This window comes from Pinus tabuliformis, chromosome 3_1, assembly GCF_031772625.1.
Source record: "Pinus tabuliformis cultivar Carrire ecotype Pingquan chromosome 3_1, CPIR1, whole genome shotgun sequence".
Lineage (NCBI taxonomy): Eukaryota > Viridiplantae > Streptophyta > Pinopsida > Pinales > Pinaceae > Pinus > Pinus tabuliformis.
Genome location: NC_142301.1, coordinates 58374772 through 58390779, shown reverse-complemented (window position 1 = coordinate 58390779; position 16008 = coordinate 58374772). Strand labels below are relative to the sequence as shown.

Here is a 16008-nt window from a genome sequence, read left to right as displayed (position 1 = left end):
CGATGTAAGTGAATACATATGATATTATTTTTCTTTGAAATATATTTAAGTATGATTATAAATTATATGGTTAGGGTCATAAAAAATTAAAACATTTCAACAAATTCCACAATTTTCTTAAATTTGAGGCTATAAGGGGTGCTTTAGAATCAAGGAACCAAGGAGGTTCATTATCCTATCAGGTTGAGGTAGATGGTAAAGGATCTAACTCATTAGATTTGCAACAATGAAATCCATGACCTTACATTGTCAAACAACTCCAAAAAACACCAACTCTTGACTTACCCAAACCTAATAGATATAGATCACTTTTTTTTTGTTCTTAAATCTAGGATAGTGATTTGTAGATTTAATGGGTTCTAGAGTAGGTTCAATATTCTACATGAGTGGGTCTTCAAAACCTCTACCATCCACTATGATATATGCATATGTTTAAAATGAGTTTTGGTTGTTCACTTTGTTAGTCTAGAATATTTGGAGAGGGTAGTGAAAGAAGGGCCCTAGTTTTGGGGAAGAGTAGAGCTTTTCATCACCCCTTGGTTCCTAGATTTTGATTCCAAAACAGTTTTTGTCTCAAAGAAGGCAACATGGGTGAGGCTGCGAAATATTTCCTTTCCTTTCTTGCATGAGGTGGCCCTTGAGGATATTGGAAATAGCTTGAGGTCATTTAAAAATATGGATGTTGAAAGAATGAGGAAGGGATTATTTACTATTGCTTGAATTTGTGTAGAAATTTACCTAAGCAAAGGAGTAGGTGACACATAAAACCTTTAAGTGGACTCAAATTCTAGATTAAGAAAATGTGACATTGAGATGTTCCTCATGCTACCAAATAGGACACTTGTAGGACAATTGCCCCTAAGGAAAAAAACACCCAAAAAAAGTGGGGGAAGGGGGGAATGCAACTCACAAGCACAACACTACAAAATTAGAAGAGATCCATAAACAAGAAAAGAAAAAGATATGGCACACAAAGAGGAGCATTCATGTTTCAAAAGGTTCAGATTTAGACAAATGACCTGTACTAGAGATAACCATGATCCATTTGGAAATGTTTCCACCTATCCCAACTCACTGATGATCAAAACGAAAAGAAAGAAAAAAAATGTTTGTTTTATGTTTACAATTTCTCTTATATAATTATAAGCATAAAAGTTGCTTTCAATGAACGCTAATAACATCTACAAAATAAAAATGCGTTAGTTTTTTAAGAAATTGAAATAAAATCATAAGAGAAAAATATGGTATAAAATAACTTTATAAATGAATGTTTTAATTAAAATCTTTCTACTTTATACAAAGGAAACTTGGCTTTTAACATCTAAACAATAATATTAAAGAATGTAACATAATCATGGTTTAGTAAAATACTGTATTGATATATATATATATATATATATATATATATATATATATATATATAACATAATCATGGTTTAGTAAAATACTTTATTGATATATATATATATATATATATATATATATATATATAGCTACATTTAATTAGATATTCAATTAGCTTAATTAACTCGTTCCAAGTATCACCACCAACACATTAAAACTTATTTCCGGTACGATGACCAAAACATTAAAACACGATAACCAGGCCGGTAGTTTAGTAATATATAATTCAGAATTACAATATACCAGCATCCCACTCAAATATGAATGTGATGCACATGGCTAAGGTGACCATAATAACATAACCATCCATGTCCATGCCTATTCCATGATTGAATAGACGATTTGGCTCCAAACTAATTAAATATGAACACATAGTCAATCTCATATAAACAGATAATCTTTGACTGCATTTATTCTTTCCCATACCTACCAGGCAATAGCAATGTAATTAACCAAAACAAAAGAAATTCATGACGTCTTTTTGCAGATAATAAAAAGATAATCATGAACCACTGCATAGAGGAAAAGAAACGCCACTTAGTATAAGTTGGTCTACTTAAGTTGCCATTACCTGGTGCTATAAGTTGCTCTACTAGAAGTTGACATTGTTGTTGCTACCGCCATTGTCGGTGTTGTGGCTGTTGACGGTGTTATTGTTGCCGCTGTTGATTTTGCCACTGTTGCCACTGTTGTTGTTGCCGTTGTTGGTGTTGTTCCCACTGTTGCCAGTGTTGTTGTCAATGTTACTGTTGCTATTGCAATTGTTCCCGCAGGTGTTCATGATCTCGCCGCTGCCATTGACGGTGTTGCCAGTGTTGTTGTTGCCGCTTATATTGTTGTTGTTGTTGCCGCGGTCAATATTGGTGTTGTTGTTGCCGCTGGTAGGTATAGGTATAACCTTTTGGTTTCACCTTATGTTTATAAGTTTGGAGAAGTTTGGGAGCACCAAAATCACTTTATAGGCCCTCTTTGCTTACTTCATTTTCCACCCCTATTGAATAAGCTCTATCTCTGATTTTTCCGCCTGGTTAGCTCACTCCACTATTTACCACATATGCCACCGTTCAGTATTGAATGTACCATATATGAGGGCGTGGTACAGCTAGTATGACTCTGGATAGGCAACGCCACCTTTTCTTAGGGAATTTCCCATATATCCGGGCGTGAACAGTTAAGGCCGGCAACCTCGATAGCAACCCCAGCTAAGTGCTTCTATTTGGTATTGAAAGCAAAGCTAGCCTACCGACCCATTGTAGCACCAACCTCTGAGCATTAGTGACAACCTTCCAATCTGTGTGGGAAAGCATGAGCAACTCCCTATGGGTAAGAAAGACAGAAGATCCAATCTGGTAGGAAAGAATAGCTCCCCATCTCTCCGGGTTGGAAAGACAGAATAGCTAATCTGGGGAAAGAAGGTCTACATTTGATGGTCAGATTCTTTTATGATAAGAAATGAAGCTAAGTAAGACTCACCTACTTACTAAGCTAGGTAAGAAAGTAAGCTAAGAATTAGTATAAGAAAGACTTACTTACTTATTAAGAAAGGTAGTAAGGAAGGGAAGCTAAGTAAGACTCACATGAAGCTAATAAAGGGAAGGAAGGTTTAGACTAGCCACGAAAGGAGGGCTCACAGTAGGCATGGCAGAGGCAGTGGTTCCGTCGACATTCTGATTAGTGTTACCACTAGACAGATTACCTCCAGGTTTGGTACCCCCGGTAGGACCTCCAGCAGAGGTGGGGATAACACCAAACATAGTAGCGACTAGACTACGAGAGGGGCTAGCAGTGCTAGATGAAGATGACAGTTCAGAATGAGGAAAACCTAGATAAAAATGGAACTCTTAGGGGAAGTGGGATGTTCAATTCTCACACGTTGAGGTAAACTCATAGTCCGACCGTAAATCCCAAAGAGTGGGGGATGTCCCCGAAGTCTACTAGATGACTTAAGAGGAGCAATGGTGCCCTAGAAAAGACCACCCTAGAAAAAGTAAAGACACACTAGTTCTAAAAGGAGAACTATCAAAAGAAATGTTGTGAAAATCAAACTTTCTAAAATATTCCTCAGCAAATGGTCATGACCTCCACTGCTGACAAAGAAGTAGAAAGCTGAAGAAGGGCCTTCCAACCATTTAACTTGATGGGATCTAAACTCCATCAAGCGAGTGAAGGTGCGAATGAGACAGTTATAGAGTAGGACACTGGGCGCAACTTCTGTTAGCCTACAACTATCTGTCTTAGGAGCCATCCCACCTGTGAGAACCATCTCTGGGTAAGATTCCTAATACAATGGCTACTAGGCTAACGTCTTCACAGACACGTCCAATAGGTTTCCTGTATCTTCAGCTGAAATCCACGATCTAGGGGATCTCCAGTACTATAAAGGCAAGGTGTCCCAATTATATCTCCGGTCCTGGTCTTGGCACATACCACCCAGAAAGGATGTGCTTGCTTGTAAACTTGCCTCGACTATGTCCGTTACAAAATAATTTTGGTTCCCTAAAAGGAAAACCTCTATGTCTCATATGTCAAGTGACTAGTTTCTTCCATGGTCACTACTAGATGTACTTAGTAAAGTACCGACAAGATTCCAACTTACTCTAGATATTCATAGAAAGGGCTTGGGATGGGTGAAAAATCCAAACATGGCTTTTGATATCAAATTTCCCCCAAGATCAACTCATCCAAAAAAATAGAAATAGGTGATGGATTCATTCCAATTATTTTTTATAACATTATGAATGGGTAAAGTGGCTTCTTTTGGTGTCAATTCCAAAAGGTATGCTCGAAATTGAATTGGCTTTGTAACTTGAAGGTATACTTAGCGAGGTTTTAGTGAATGATGATAGCCTGGGCTACTTGATCTGTGCCTGCCTATGATGGTGTTTCTAAATCTTGATGTCTAATTATCTCACCCACAACTTTGCCATAGGTGTAGGATTTCGATCTACTGCTACTGTCTTTGCTCCAACTAGAATGGGTTCCACTGTTTATAGAAAAACTAGGTCCACTAAATCGCCTACTTATAGATACCCTGGTACCTCTAGAATGTAGGAAGAGCCCCGAGGCATACTCCTTCATTCCACTAAAACTAACATATTGCGTCTTTAGGTCATAATAAGGTTTTGCTGCGAGGTGATGATAGTCTTATATAGCGTGATTGAAAGTCAAAATGTTCTTATTCTCTTCATTCGTGCCTTTATTACGGTAGGTGAGTGATTCACGCCTTTCTTTGCTACTAGGTCTAAAACCTATAGCTAGCTCTATGACTGAAGGATCCGAAACAGCCCCTACCAATGCCTCTGGCTTTGCTACTAGGTATCGCTCTCAACCTAGAACTATTTCTTTGACTTAAGTGGGTAAAACAACAAGTAGTACCTCCACCTTTGCCTTTATGGCTACCATTACCTTTGCCTTTACCCCTCACCTCTGCATTATCTGTTGCTTTCTCTACTTCATATAGACTAAGTACTGATGAATCTACTCGCTCTATTGTTGGTCTTGGATCATTGACTGGAGGATTTGAATTTGGAAGTGGATCTTGAATGGGTATAACTGAAAATGCTTCTGCTAGTGCGGGTGATGCTTCAACTTCAACTAGTAGATGAGCTTCAAGTGTTTCAACTGAATCCGCTACTGAAACAAAGACTTCATATAATAATAGCAATAAGTAACTCTTAAACTAGTGATGCCTCTCCTGCATCTGCCTCTGTATTTGGTACCATTGCCTTCGCAGGTTATGTATTTGGATCTTGAACAACATCTATGCATTTGATTCATTAATTCTTGAACTATTATTAAGTAAGTCACGAACTGGAACTGAAGTATCTAGAAAATTAGGAAATTTTCATGAACCCCACGTCCCATACCTTAAACTAGAAAGAATTTAGAGATGTTAGAATGATTGAAGCTACCAAAGATATACTTAATCATTTTGTGGATGGCCAATAAAGGAAAATATAGTTTTACAACAAAATTTAACTAAATTTGAGAAAACAATGAATGACTAAACCTTTACAACTAAATCCATACCTATACAAGATGCATTTGACAAGGAAGACGTATCTAAGAGAACAAGGGCCAAGATGCCAAAGAATGTATCCTACTTGTAAGGGAAACTATGGCTACTATCATCTTCTCTCTCAACCTCAGGGTTGTGAGTGAGTGTTAATAAAAAAATATTCCTACACACATACGGATTACAACAATATTTCTCACCATCATTTCACTCACATGGAATTCAACATAGGTGGGGAAAAAAACCATTCTTCCCAACCATTCTAGAGAAGGGAAATTGATAGTATATATATGTGTGTGTTTGTGCGCTCTCATAAGGACTTTTTGATAGTTCAGATTTTGTTGATAGATGAGTTATCCTAGGATGCATAGAGGATTGTTTCAACAATGAATATGTCAAGTTGTTTGGAGAAAAGTCAAAATTCTCACTCTAATTAAAATATGAAAAACTTACATTTAATTAGATCAAAGATTGAAAGAAATCAAAATATGTTTCAAATACATGTTGGGAATACTTGGGAGTTGCTTAAAAGTAGCTACAACATTAAGAAACAAATGTCCAATATTTTCTTCAACACAAAAGATGAGAACACATTTGAAATTTCCTTCTTTAATTGATGACTCTCAATTGGTAACTAAGGAAGCCTCGACATTAAGGTGGTAGAAAGTAAAAATAACTTTGTTGCTAAGTTTATGCGTGGAAGGGATTTTCATTAGAAAAGATTAAGATATCAATTAGTAGTTTTGTCATACTTAATGTTAGGTATAATTCCATTATTGAAGATTATTCCATTGTGTTACATGATTTAGAGTATTAATGAGTGAACTAGGGAGAAAAGGCTATTTATTAATGATAAGAATGATTGATTCATGTCTAATATGAGAAACTTGGAGAACCCTTAGCCACAAGCCATGTAGCAATTACCCTAGTCATATGCTAAATTCCATGTAAGTGAATACATAGGATATTATTTTTCTTTAATATATATTTAAGTATGATTATAAATTATAGGGTTAGGGTCATAAAAAATTAAAACATTTCAACAAATTCCACCATTGTCTTAACTTTGAGGCTATAAGGGGTGCTTTAGAATCAAGGAACCAAGGAGGTTCATTATCTTATCAGGTTGAAGTAGATGGTAAGGGATCTAACTCATTAGATTTGCAACAATAAAATCCATGACCTTACATTGTCAAACAATTTTAGAAAACACCAACTCTTGACTTACCCAAACCTAATAGATATAGATCACTTTTTTCTTGTTCTTAAATCTAGGGCAGTGATTTGTAGATTGAATGGGTTCTAGAGTAGGTTCAATATTCTGCATGAGTGGGTCTTCAAAACCTCTACCATTAACTATGACATATGCATATGTTCAAAATGAAATTTGGTTGTTCACTTTGTTAGTCTAGAATATTTGGAGAGAGTAGTGAAAGAAGGGCTCTAGTTTTGGGGAAGAGTAGAGCTTTACATCACCCCTTGGTTCCTAGATTTTGATTCCAAAACAATTTTTGTCTCAAAGAAGGCAACATCGGTGAGGCTGCGAAATATTTCCTTTCCTTTCTTGCATGAGGTGGCCCTTGAGGATATTGGAAATAGTTTGAGGTCATTTAAAAAGATGGATGTTGAAAGAATGAGGAAGGGATTATATACTATTGCTTGAATTTGTGTAGAAATTTACCTAAGCAAAGGAGTAGGTGACACATAAAACCTTTAAGTGGACTCAAATTCTAGATTAAGAAAATGTGACATTGAGATGTTGCTCATGCTACCAAATAATACACTTCTATGACAGGTTCCCCTAAGGACAAAAACACCCAAAAAAAAGTGGGGGAAGGGGGGAATGCAACTCACAAGCACAACACTACAAAATTAGAAGCGATCCATAAACAAGAAAAGAAAAAGATATGGCACACAAAGAGGAGCATTCAGGTTTCAAAAGGTTCAAATTTAGACAAAGCACCTGTACTAGAGATAACCATGAGCCATTTGGAAATTTTTCCACGTATCCCAACTCACTGATGATGAAAACAAAAGGAAAGAAAGAAAATGTTTGTTTTATGTTTACAATTTTTCTTATATAATTATAAGCATAAAAGTTGCTTTCGCTGAAGGCTAATAACATCTACAAAATAAAATTGTCTTAGTTTTTTAAGAAATTGAAATAAAATCATAAGAGAAAAATATGATATAAAATAACTTTATAGATGAATGTTTTAATTAAAATCTATCTAGCTTCTACAAAGGAAACTTGGCTTTTAACATCTAAACAATAATATTAAAAAATGTAACATAATCATAGTTTAGTAAAATACTTTATTGAAATATATATATATATAAATATAGCTATATTTAATTAGATATTCAATTAACTTAATTAACTCCTTACAACGACCAAAACATTAAACCTTATTCCCGGTACGATGACCAAAACATTAAAACACGATAACCAGGCTGGTAGTTTACTAATATATAAATCAGAATTACAATATAACAGCATCCCACTCAAATATGAATGTGATGCACATGGGTAAGGTGACCATAATAACATAACCATCCATGGCCATGCCTATTCCGCGATTGAATAGACGATTTGGCTCTAAACTAATTACATGTGAACACATAGTCAGTCTCAGATAAACAGATAATCTTCGACTGCATTTATTCTTTCCCATACCTGCCAGGCAATAGCAATGTAAATAACCAAAACAAAAGAAATTCATGACGGATTTCTACATATAATAAAAAGCTAATCATGGATAATAAGTTCGTCTACTTAAGTTGCCATTACCTGGTGCTATAAGTTGCTTTACTAGAATTTGACGTTGTTGTTGCTACCGCCGTTGTCGGTGTTGCCGCTGTTGACGGTGTTGTCGTTGCCGCTGTTGATTTTGCCGCTGTTGCCGCTGTTGTTGTTGCTGCTGTTGGTGATGTTCCCGCTGTTGCCGGTGTTGTTGCCAACGTTGGCGCTGCTGTTGCCGCTGTTCCCGGAGGTGTTCATGATCTGGCCGCTGCCGCTGACGCTGTTGCCAGTGTTGTTGTTGCCGCTTATATTGTTGTTGCTGTTGCCGCTGCCCACGTTGTTCATGGTGTTGTTGTAGCCGCTGTTGTCGCGGTCAATATTGGTGTTGTGGTGGTCCTGGTGGATGACGGAAACTGGACGGTATGACTATGTTGAAACTGAAAACTTCTGCAAAAAAACGCCTTCCGTTCAACACAATTTGCTAAAGTGCATGAATACATAACGCGGAATTTGATAAGCTACTGTGAATCAATACATAACATGAGCAAATCATCCATAACGTGAAAATAGCGTGAAAATCATAACGTGAAAATAGAGTGAAAATCATAGATTGAAAACCTCAATCTATGTTGCATAACCATACCTGAAACTGGAGGCTAAAATCGATAGGCAAGAGATGAGAAATACAATCACATTGCTTGCCTTATATAGAAGCACGCGAACTCTAAACTCCGATTAGAAAATCATCCACACTCCCAACCGGGGTCAAATTTGTGAAGTTTTCAGTGACATTTGATGTTTTCGCGTATTAAATTTACAAGAATGTCGCGAGGATGACATGATCAATCATGCAAAGCCCAGCACCACAAGGATAAGACAGATAGAATATCGATATGGTGGATGCCGTATTGACAGATGTGACTAGTCGGATTTATTCGCGCAATTGGGCAGACGAGTTCTCATTTTCATCCCAAAAGAAAAATTTCTTTGCCCTATTTACAGATGTAACCACTCCAATTTATTGTTTTTCTTTTCCCTATTTACAGATGTAACTACTCCAATTTATTCTCACAATTGGACTTGCCCTATTTACAGATGTAACGGCTACAATTTATTCTCACAATGGGACATACGAGTGATTCTTTTTCAGTGAAAAAAAATCAAAATCTTTGCCCTATATCCTTTTTTTTCATGAGATGAGACCTAAATAGCAGAATTAAATTTTTTAATAAATGTGGTTGTTGTAATTTCATAGATGTGTATCAACTACATGCACAAAGAGTAGTGTTATAAATATATTTTTCAAAATTAATGTTTGGGCAGATTAATTATTCTTTTCTAGTTAAGTAAACAAAATCTTTGCCCTAGTTACAGATACTATTACTCTTTGCAATAAAAAAACAAAATCCATCCTTGCTCTAGGTACAAATGTAACTATCATTAGTGCAATTGGGCAGATGTAACCACCATTGGTGCAATTGGGTAGACTGTTCAAAAACTTTTACTTTTATGGATATCCCTTCTTTTGTAGTGATCTTTTAGCATAATCTTGCATCCACGCCTTACTATTTTAGTGGCCTTTTACCATAATCTTGGATGTCAACTAGGTACCACTAAATTCTCCAGGGGCCACATTAACTATCACTAATAATAGAGTTTCCTTTCTAAGATACTTTGATTTTAGTAGCTTCGTAAGTGATTATTTTTCAAGTGAGTGGGAATTCATGGTACAAAATCATCCTATCAATTATTTTCATAGAAATTCATTTTTGGTAATGTCTTTAACTATGTACGTAGCTTATCTTTTAAAATGACATGTAGCATTTTCAAGTGTTTTCATGCAATAATATTAGTTGCACTCATAATTAGATTACTAAATAACCTAGATATTTAGTTATTGTTGAGTGCTCTTTCTTTTCCCTATTATTCATTTTTTAAAATCATTCATTTATAAGATAAAACTATATACATCTTTAAAGACATTAACTACTAAAATTGCATTTCTATGAGAATAGTGAAGAGGATGACTTTCTTAGCATGTATTCCTAGAGTTTAAAAACAAATAATCACTCACAAAGGTACCAAACAAAAGTATCTTAGAAAGACAATTCTAATCACTAACAAAGGTATCAAAACCAATGTATCTTAGAAAGACAATTCTATTATTATTGATAGTTAGGGTTGTGTCTAGAGAGTATACTACACATAAAATACGCTAGATTTGACTTGAGGAGTAGTGGTACTTAGATTCACATGCAAGATTATAGTAAAAGATCACTATAAGAATAAAGGTTGAATGCAAGATTATACTAAAATATCACTACAAGAGAAGACCCTCGTGATAAAAGTGAAACATTTTGGAGGAGTCTACCTAATTGCACCACTGTAGATGTATACATTTGTAGATAGGGGAAAGATTTTGATTTTATGTTCCAAAATGCCCAAACATTAATTTTGATAGATATATCTATAAGACTACCAATAATATTTTGGTTGTACATATGGTTGATATATGTCTATCCCCAAATATCAATTTTGTTAAATATATCTAAAACACTACAAATAATATTTTAATTGTTCAAGTGAGTATTCTAATATATGAACCAGATTTGTTAATGTGATAGTAATATTTGTATATATAAATAGAGTAAAGATTCTGTTTTCTTTTGCTAAAAGAGAATAAGTAGCATCCCGTTACATACGGAGATAAGGTAAAAATTTTGTTTTCTTCTGCTGAAAGAGAATAACTCGCATGCTCAATTGTGACACTCGTTACATAAGTAAATAGGGCAAAGAATCGTTACATCTGTAAAAAGGGCAAAGAATTTTTTCTTTCGTGGTGGAAATGATAATTCGTCTGCTCAATTCCGCGAATAAATCCCAACAGTCACATCTGTGAATACGGCGTCCACCATATCGATCATCTATCTAGGTCATCCTGGTGACGCTAGACTTTGCATGATTGACCATGTCGATACCCAAATATTACTTACATATATAAATATGAGAGAGATTACGTTTTCTTTGGCTGAAAAAAAAAACTAGCGTAACAAATCAGATTCGTTAGCTATGTAGATAAGGTAAAGGTTTTGTTTTCTTTTGCTAAAAAAGAATAACTCGCATGCCCAATTATGAGACTCGTCACATCAGTAAATAGGGCACGTGAAAACGATAACTCGTCCGCCTAATTGCGCGAATAAATTGCAGCAGTCACATCTGTCAATACGGCGTCCACCATATCGATCGATCTATCTCATCCTGGTGACGCTAGACTTTGCATGATTGACCATGTCATTGTAGATGCACTAAAAACTTCACAATTTGACCCTGGTTGGGAGTCTAGATAGTTTTCAAATCCGAGTTTGGAGTTCGCCTGCTTCTATATAAGGCAGGCCATGCCATTGTATTTCTCACCTCTTGCTTACCGACTTTGGCCTCTAGTCAAGTGATAGGTATAGTTGTCACAGTTATCGATGATATGCTATGTTACTCATTGATGCACAGTTATCCATGACTTGCTCATGTTTTGTCTCGATGCACAGTAGCTTATGAAAGTCCACTTATGTATGGATGCACTTGAGTTGAACTGAAGGCTTTTTTTTTTCTTTTTGCAGAAGTGGCAGTCTTGTTGCCGTTCAGTTTCAACATAGTCATACCATCCAGTGTCCGTCATCCGCCCCAGCACCAATATCGACGGCAACAACAACACCATGAACAACGTTGGTAGCAACAACACCGGCAACACCATCAAAGACAACAACAACACCGGCAATACCGTCAGCGACCAAGGCAAAATCTTCAACAGCAGCGGGAACAGCGGCAAGAACAGCGGCAACAATGGCAACGACAGCTGCAACAGCGGCAACAACACCGACAGCGGCAATAACAACACCAACAACAGCGGCAAAATCAACAGCGGCAACAACAACACTGTGAACAGCAAGAACACCGGCAACGGTGGCAGCAACAGCAACGTCGACTTCTAGTAGAACAACTTACAGCACCAGGTAATGGCAACTTATTCTAAGTGGCTTTTGTTTTCCTCAGTATTAAAAGACGTCATGACTGTCTTTTCTTTTCATATGCAGAAAGACGTCATGAATATCACGTGGTTGTCTTTTCGTTTTATCTGCAGAAAGACGTCATGAATTTCTTTTGTTTTGGTTAATTACATTGCTATTGCCTGGCAGGTATGGGAAAGAATAAATGCAGTCGAAGATTATCTGTTTATCTGAGACTGACTATGTGTTCACATGTAATTAGTTTAGAGCCAAATCGTCTATTCAATCGCGGAATAGGCATGGCCATGGATGGTTATGTTATAATGGCCACATCAGCCTACGTAAGATTGATGTGCATCACACTCATTTGAGTTGGATGCCTGTATACTGTATTTCTGATTATGGTATTAGCAAGCAAACTACCTGCCTGGTTACTCAGTTTTAATGTTTTTAATGGTCTGATTGCCATACTTGGAATAAGTTAATTAATTAATTAAATAAATAAATAACCTAGAAAATTATTATTAAAATCTATCACATATTCCTCTTTATCGTATATTTTCATATTCAGATTCATTTTAGTTATTAACAATTTATTGCTGAAAATTTTTGTGGCTAACAAATTGTATTGATAATTATAAATTTTATTTAATATAATTTTTATGACCTTATGCTCATTTGTTTATAATTGTATTTAAATATACATTAAAAAAAATAAGTATCTTATATATTCACTTACATGGAATTTACCATATGAATATGGTAATTGCTTCATGGATTGTGGTTCAGGCTTGTCTAAATTGTTCACATCAGATATGAATTTATCCATAGCATCATTAATTAATACTTTTTTGCTAGTTTCCTCTTTAAAACCAATGTCACCCATCCTGTCACGCCCCCAATTCTTTTTTTGTTTAATTGAGCGGGTGCGGCACCGCCTAAGTTATTAAGATGTTTCATCATTAATAAACTTTACGAACTATGCCTTAACAATTCATAACCATCATGAATTCATATTATTAACGTGCGGAATCCATTAATAATATACAATAATAAATCAACACAACAATATGATATAATAAACTCTTTTATTATACTTGTACAAAGTTACAACCGGGAGGGCGCCTGCCCGTGCACGACCGCACGGCGGTCTTGCCAAAACTCCACCAAAACCAAGTTACAACATAACGTGTACAACCTTGTGTCGTTGGGCGGGCGGGCGCGCCCGTGCATGAACCCACCGCCAACACACAACAATACAATAACCGAACCACACCAACTCGGTGTTGGGCGGGCGGGCACACCGTGCACGACCCTTACCCGGCCACAACCCGGTCTCAATGCGATACAAACGCAGGCGCCGTGCGCACCACCGAAAAACACCAACTCGACCTCGCCTCGTCCCTCGCCCGGCTCGGCGGGCTCATCCACCAATCTGCGACTAGCTGCGCCTTTCCCAAGTGCGCACTACTCCTTAGTGCGATGAGAGAGCGAAGAGTTCGATGCCAAATGAACCGCAGGTCGCCTCATGTATATACGCACCCAACTGTGCGTTATCCATCCTGGCCGACGCTACAAAGTATAGCGATGAACACCCCTCGCCCATGTTTCACATGTCGGCTTGGTTATATTCATCGCTCAACCTCCCACCGCATATAAACACACTTCGCACGCCCATAACTTGTATTATTCCGCGCGCCTTTATGTGATGGTGACTTCGGTACTTAGTCAATTTTGCGAGGAGAGGGAGCGCACGCCCGGGCAGAGCCACAGGGCGTTACATCCTCCCCCACCAGAAGTCATTATCGTCCCGATAATTCCTGCTCTTCTCTTCAACTTCCTGTCATACTTCGCGATCTTGTCCTTCCATCTCCAAAGTGAATCCTCCGTCTCCCAGCTGTCCTCCTCCGGTGCATCCTTCCATCTGCAAAGAAATTCCCGTCGCTGGTGGCAAGCAACTCCTGTAGTTCCGAGACTCAAAATCTTCTCCAACTCTAGTCCTGGTCTGTCCACAATCCCAGCTGGTCCTCTCGTCGGTTCAACCCTCTCTGGATGGTTTGAATCAAGTCGACATCTCTTCAACTGACTCACATGAAAAACTGGGTGTTTCATGTTCATATGGCGTGGAAGCTCCAGCTGGTAAGCAACTTCCCCCACTCTCTTCTTCACTCGGAATGGTACCTCATACTTCCATGTCAGTTTGCTCGTCGTCCCCTTGGCCGGCTGAAACTACTCCCCGGTAATCCTGAGAAACACCATATCTCCCACACCGAAGTGTACTTCCCGTCTTCCACGATCAGCATACTTTTTCATCCTCCTTGCAGCATCATGCAAGCGTAACCGTGCTAACTCCAAGGTCTCCTCCCAAGCCTTCATGAATCTCTTCGCATGAGGACTTCTCAAGAAGCCTCCCGTCACTACGGTATGCGGTGCAACCGGCATCTGTCCATTCACCAACTCAAATGGACTATACCCCGTCACAGAACCCTTTTGAATATTGTAGCTGAACTGAGCAATATCCAAGAGTTCGGGCCAATTCTTCTGATCAGCCGTCACATAATGTCGCAAGTAGTCCTCCAGCAATGTGTTGATCCTCTCGGTTTGCCCATCTGTCTGCAGATGGTAACTCGAACTCATCAACAACTCTGTCCCGACCAACTTGAACAATGTGGTCCAAAATCTCCCTGTAAAACGCGGATCCCTATCCGACACAATACTCAACGGCATCCCCCAATACTTCACTATGTTCTTAAAGAACAACTTCGCTGTCCGCTCGGCTCCACAAGGTATCTTTGTAGGAACAAAGACAACATACTTGGAAAAACGATCAACCACGATCATAATCCCATTATACCCCTGAACCTGTGGTAACTGAGTGATGAAGTCCATCGAGACACTCATCCATGGCCTCTCTGGAATCGGTAAAGGCTGCAACACTCCTCCTTGTCTCTGAGTATCTGATTTGTCCTGCTGACAAATGATGCACGTATGTACATACTCCTCCACATCCTCTCTCATCTTCTCCCAAAAGAATCCTCTCTCCAACAATGCCAAAGAACGACGCTGCCCTGGTGGCCAGCCCACGGAGAATCGTGGCACTCCTTCAAAAGGTGTCTCCTGAGTCTGGATGACTTTGGAACATAGAGTCGGTTTCCAAAGAACAAGAATCTGTCCCGTAGAAAGAACTTTCGTGTCTTCCCCTCCTTTATCTGCTTCACTATATTCTGCACCAAAGTATCGGTTTCAACACTTTCCTTGATCTTATTCTGCATCTCTTCTGACATCTAAACTCGACTTCTACTACTTGCTGCTCGGTCTTCTTCCTCCTCCAATGCTGCAAGTTGTCCCTTCCTGCTAAGGGCATCTGCTACCGCATTGTGTCTACCCGGTCTATACTCGATAGTCATGTCGAATTCTGCCAAGAAGTCCTGCCAATGAGCTTGCTTCGCAGAAAGCTTCGGTTGTGATGCAAAATAACTTGCTGCAACGTTGTCAGTCTTGACAACAAATGGCTTCCCAATCAGGTAATGCCTCCACACATGAAGACAATGGATGATGTCAGTCATCTCCTTCTCATGGACCGGATACCTCCGTTCTCTATCCTACAACTTCCGACTCTCATACGCCATCAGATGCCCATCCTGCATAAGAACCCCTCCTATGGAAAAATCTGAAGCATCAGTGTGTACCTCAAACGGTCTCTCGAAGTCAGGCAACTTCAGTATCGGTGCTGTAACCATCCTCTTCTTCAAGTCATCAAATGCCTCTTGACATTTGCTCGTCCAACTCCATCTCTCGTCTTTCTTCAATAAGTCTGTCAGTGCCGATGTCACCTTGGAGTACCC

At 38.2% G+C, this 16008-nt stretch overlaps 2 long non-coding RNA genes across 3 annotated transcripts; one reads left to right on the top strand and one right to left on the bottom strand.

The window, feature by feature from the left end:
• Window positions 1-1773: 1773 nt before the first annotated feature.
• Window positions 1774-8952, bottom strand: LOC149185763 (uncharacterized). 2 transcript variants are annotated; one of them, XR_016255650.1, is made up of 4 exons: window positions 8806-8952; window positions 8219-8609; window positions 1976-1993; window positions 1774-1830 (listed from the first exon to the last, which is right to left on the bottom strand). It is a non-coding gene; the product is annotated as an uncharacterized LOC149185763 (long non-coding RNA). The 2 variants fall into 2 exon arrangements; XR_016255649.1 differs by lacking the exons at window positions 1774-1830; window positions 1976-1993 and adding an exon at window positions 7855-8096 and having other exon boundaries at window positions 8211-8609; window positions 8806-8951.
• A 2528-nt stretch (window positions 8953-11480) lies between these two features.
• On the top strand, window positions 11481-12602 carry LOC149185762 (uncharacterized). The gene is made up of 3 exons (XR_016255653.1): window positions 11481-11614; window positions 11777-12169; window positions 12353-12602. It is a non-coding gene; the product is annotated as an uncharacterized LOC149185762 (long non-coding RNA).
• The last annotated feature ends 3406 nt before the right edge of the window (window positions 12603-16008 follow it).